The 5582-nt window shown below is 31.9% G+C and overlaps 1 pseudogene; it reads right to left on the bottom strand.

Moving 5' to 3' along the window:
* Positions 1-1742: 1742 nt before the first annotated feature.
* Positions 1743-2642, bottom strand: LOC148584101 (uncharacterized; annotated as a pseudogene).
* Positions 2643-5582: the final 2940 nt, after the last annotated feature.

The following is a 5582-nucleotide window of genomic DNA, read 5'->3' as shown; positions in this document are numbered from 1 at the left end:
TTATTTATGTGCTGAATACTTTGGAAAGTATTGTAATGCAACTTTTGACTAATTATATATTATTATTTTAATAATGTTTATATTTTATTATTGTTGGACATCACTTTTCTATTACAAATAGGTACAAAAAAGAAAGAAAGAAAAGTGTTGACGTTTAGTCACATAGGTTTTAACGTTTTGAATCATCAATTTTTATTATGGAAAATATTTTGAGGTTAAAAAAGGCAAAATGTTGGGTATTCAGGTGAAAACTTAAAAGTATGAAATTAAACCATTAAAAAGTTTAAAAGTTCACATTAATCATTTTTATATAATAAGGTTGCCATAAAATGGGGAAAAAAATTACATGTCCTTTATTGTTATTTTTATAACTAAAAGCACTTTTAAGTTTATTATCAATAACATCCAAAAAATGCTTAAGACATATAGTTGCTGAACATGTAACTAGCTTTTGAGCAATATTACTTTTTGACAAAAGCTCACAAACAAAAGCCCTGTAAACAAAAATGGTAGGGAAAAGTACTGTAACACCCCAAAATTGGCCTTGACCATTTTGATAGGATTACTAGCAATTCCTCAAGATTAGTTAACTGGTAACTAACTGAAGGGATCATCTGTCTAACATACTCAGAGTAAATGTAAGCGGAAGGTGAAAGTGACATATCTGAGAGATCTAAAAATTATGAAGTATGCATGTATTATCATCAATTATAGACTTGGAGCTTCTAACCCATAATAGTCATTTTTAATTAAACCTGGTATTGCAAAATAGACTTCTGGCTTCTGCCTTTTATAAGTCCCCTTAAAACAGATAACTTGATAAGTCGCAAATACTGTGTAAGTCTAAGACTTAGTAAGTAAATCTCATAGTTGAGTATGAAATGAGCTCTTGTTATATGCATAAGTAAAATTATATTTTCACAAACAAATTAGGTGTTGCCTCTGTTATTACACCTCAAAAGTATAGTTTTGGTTTTTGAGAAGTGTAGGTGTAATCCTTGCGATAACTACCTTTAAGTTTTAATGCAGAAAACTAATGCTGTAATAGGTCATAACTATCATACATAATCTACCTGAGATATTATCTATCCTCAGAAAGGTTGGTGCTGTCCTGAGGGACCTGTAATACAATTCTAATGCTTTGGATATTTCACATTATTGTCCAAAACACAAGTTGCCCAACCGAGTTTGACCTCGGGTGGCCTACACTACTAATGATATACGTCCTGTAATGACCCACCAATCAAACATGTTTTCGTCGGTCACAAACAACCATTGGATCCAAGGCCTGTATAACACACATATTTGACCATAGAATCAAGTTCAGAAAGTAAGCCATGATCGTTATGCCGCATGTACCGGTATACCATGTCATACAATGTATCTTATTAATCAGTTATTAAGGAATTTGCCTAGTTACATGAAAAGTAATTATGCACATAACATACGCGTGCTCAGTGGCAGAGCCAGGATATTCATCCAGGGGGGCAAAAAAATTTTGATATAAAAAAAAAATAAAGTTGAACAAAAAATATAACCAACAGAATAAGGGAATAATTCAACAAAATTTTCAATTATGTTATAAGACATATAAATATAACTTAGAATTTGTTTTGTCACGACTAGCGCTACTTCAATTGTCCTCGACGAGTCTTCATAGCTTGGAATTGCTGAATGATTTCTTCATTACTGATAGTCTTGAATATGTCTTTCTCAATGTATGTAACCAGACAGTCATTCATCTACTCATCTCCCATTCGGTTACGTAAACACTTTTTAACAATATTCATTGCTGAAAATTCTCTTTCAACAGTCACTGTCGCAACTGGCAGAATCAGTGACAGTGTCACCAATGAATAAACCAACGGTTATACGACATCCTTTTTCATCTTTACCAATTTCTCAACAAGTTTTCCAATCCCTTTGAGTGTAGCAAATTCATCACTAAAATGCATGTCAAAGATATATGTTTCAAGTTGGTTGTCTAAAGTGATAAGTTTAATTGCTGAAAAATCATTTGGATAGAATTGAGCAAGACTAAGTAATTTCTCCTTAATAAAAGAAGCAAACAAGTCATCTAGACTCAAGCATGCAACACAGAGTAATAATTCAAAACTTGCCTCATTAAAGCGACTGTTAAGTTCTTGGAGTTGCATGTCTATAACAGTATAATAAAGTTCCACACGGTAATGATGTAAATTCTTCATGCCTTGAGCTTTTTGTCGTGATCGAGATTAGTAGAGTTCATCCATATTGGGGACATCAATATTGTTTTCTGCACAAAACTTAGAAACTTCTTCAAATAATGAATTCCACCCATCTTCTCTCATAGCATGTAAACACAGTTTTGAAATTTCAACTAATTTCATTGCATTCAAGATATCTTGATCTTTTCGTTGTAGTGATTGAGATAGCTCTTTTGTAATTTCCAAAACATTTTTCATCAAATGTAAATTGAAAGCAAAATCTAAAGTTTTGAGTGATTGGATTAGTATATTTGTTTTTGCTTTTTGTTCAGAATTTAAACCATCTTCAATAATGTCTTCAACCATATCGATGACAGAAGAAAACATGGTAATAAGACTAATAACTGCACCATAATGAGAACTCCAACGTGTATCACCAGGACTCTTTAAATTCATTTATTGATTCAAGCCACGACCAGTAGACATTTCATTATTTTGTAGTGTTTCCACTACTTCAACAGTTCGCTTTTCACGAAATGTGTCATGACATTTTCATGATGCTTTAACAACATTAAAAATACTATTGACCAAACTAAAAAAAGTTGCAATTTGAATGTGATTTTTGGCAATAGCAACTATTATGAGTTGAAGCTGATGTGCAAAGCAATGAACATAGTAGGCAGCCAAATTGTCATTCAAAATAAGTGTTTTAAGTCCATTTAACTTACCTTGCATATTGCTAACTCCATCGTATCCTTGTCCTCGCAATCTGCTAATATTTAAATTATGTTTGCTAAGCACCGAGTTAATTGTCTTTTTCAATTCTGCAGCTGTGGTACTGCTAACAAGTGTAATACCTAAAAAACATTCAATCACATGGCCATGTTTATCTATATAACGCAAAACAATTGCCAATTGTTCTTTAACGGATATATCATAGGATTTATCTACTAGGATAGCAAATGGCAAGTCTCCAAGATCTTTAAGAATAGCATCTATAGTTTTACTTGCAACAGCATTTGCTATTTCTTTTTGAATGTCTGGTGCAGTCATTTGATGATTTTCAAGAGTATTTTCTAAGACTACCTTATCAATTTCTTCATTATGTTTCGTAAGAAACCGCAACAATTCACAAAAGTTTTCTTGATTACTCGATCCTTTTGATTCATCATGGCAACAAAATGCTAATCCTTATTGTAAAAAGAGAATATAATCAACTGATGCATTCAAACAAGTCCTATATTCCATTTTTTGCTTATCCAATTGCTTGTCAAAAAATGTTATGATGCTTTGTTTCTAATTTAACAAAGCTTCACATCTTCCCCGAGCTTGATTATGTGCACTATTATGAGCCCCCACATGACCTTTTGTCTTCTCTTTCTTGTTCCAATTACTAAACCCTTGAGCAACAAACGAGTCTCCTCTTGCTTGATTTCCAATGTCTAGTTTGAAGAGATAACAATATAAACAATACACAACATCTTTTAAAATGTTGTATTCCAACCATATATATTCTTTGAACCATGCTGGATTAAAACAACGTATTGTTTTTTCAATTTCTTTTTTTGGAAAATCATGGTCAAAGGGTTGACAAGCTCTTTTTTGTAGATATGCTCTTCGGATTTGGTTTCTATCACTAGAATGATAATCACAAATTTTTTTTCTTACGCAAGGATCTTCGGGCAAATTTGCTAAATCTACTTCAACATGAGCTTGTTTAGAATTTGACTGGAGCTCAATAGAATTGTTGTTTTTTCTCCATAACTACAATTATATATTTATACAATTAAAATAGGGAAAATTACAGTTTACCCCCTTAAAGTTGACAGCGTTTTTCAATTCGAACATCAAAGTTTCAATTTTTGCAATCTACCCCCACAAAATTCCAATTTTTTTTCAATTCAACCAATATTATCCCAAAATTCCCATATTGCCCCTAATTTTATTTTTTATTTTTATATTTTTTATAAAAAAAAAAAAAAATATTGGGGGTGCAAAAATGGCCAGATGGCCAAAGAGCCACCCCAAATTTTTTATAAAAAATAAAAAAATAAAAATTAGGGGCAATATGAGAAGTTTTGGATACAATTTGTCAAATTGCAAAAATTTAGAACTTTGGGGGGGTGGATTGCAAAAATTGAAACTTTGGTGTTCGAATTGAAAAACGCTGTCAACTTTAGGGGGGTAAACTGTAATTTTCCCATTAAAATATGAAATAGAAACTATATAAATTCATAAATAATTAAATATAAAAACAATTGTCAAGAATAGCAATATAAAGGGAAAAATCCACTTTACCCACTGAAGTTTTAGGAGTTTTTCAATTTGAACCCCAAAGTTTAAAAATTGGCAATGTACCCCCTAATGTTTTAAAAGTTTTCATTTTAAGCCTTCCATTACTAATTTCCGTCAAATTGGACAGAAATCTATGAAACTACGTAATTACCCTTTTTTTTAAAAAAAAAAATTTTCCGTCCAATTTAACGCAAAATTAGTAACAGAAGGTTTAAATTGAAAATTTTTGAAACATTAGGGGGGTACATTGCCAATTTAAAAACTTTGGAGTTCAAATTAAAAATTCCTGAAACTTTAGAGGGTAAAGTGGATTTTCCCCCAATATAAATATGTACAAGAACAATTTAAATTTGTATCTAAAAATTTAATTGTATACCTAATGGCTCAATTTTTCATTGAAGTTGGAAAGTGCAAGAAAAAATGCAAAATCGCCAAGCCCTTAAGAAGAAAATCTAGGAGATTGGACAATTGTTCACTTGTCTTTTTGGATTAGAAAGTGCAAAGCGTGAAGTGGGTCAATTTCTTAAAATAAAACAAAACTCCAGCTTGGTCAGAAGGTTAGAAACAAAATGTGGCTCAGAAGGTTTTGATAGAAAGTAGAAACAAAACGTTTTGATAGAAGCAAAACGTGTGGTTCAAGGTTAGAAATCACATCATGAAAGGCTGGACAGCCTGGTTGCACAGTTGTACAGTACAGGCTGTACGCATGTGCCTCTTTCTTTTTCTTTTTCTCTTTTTTATTTTTTATTTTATTTTTTTATTTTTTATTTTATTTTATTCTTTTCTTTTTGCCTTTGCTTTTAGCTTCCCTTGTTAATGAAACACACCATAAGGAAATTTTTTACCAAGGTAAAGAGAATTTTTAGGAGTTGAGGGGGGGGCATCCCCCTCCCTCCACCCCTGTGCGTGCTCAGTGAGCTTACATATCACACATTTTTTTGGAAAGCAGTCGTAAGTATTTATTTACCTCGTACGCTTGATCAAATCCCCAGACATCTCGAGTTCATGCTATAAAGAAACATAGTTTATTGTTACTTGCAAAACCTATTGCAAACACTCAGGGTTGTAACCGAGAAGTAAACTAGCTATAAGATCACAAAA

This window comes from Corylus avellana, chromosome 8 (assembly GCF_965113065.1).
Source record: "Corylus avellana chromosome 8, dhCorAvel1.hap1.2, whole genome shotgun sequence".
In the NCBI taxonomy this organism is placed as follows: Eukaryota; Viridiplantae; Streptophyta; class Magnoliopsida; order Fagales; family Betulaceae; genus Corylus; species Corylus avellana.
Note: the sequence above shows the minus strand (reverse complement) of the source record. Positions and strands in the feature narration are given on the sequence as shown.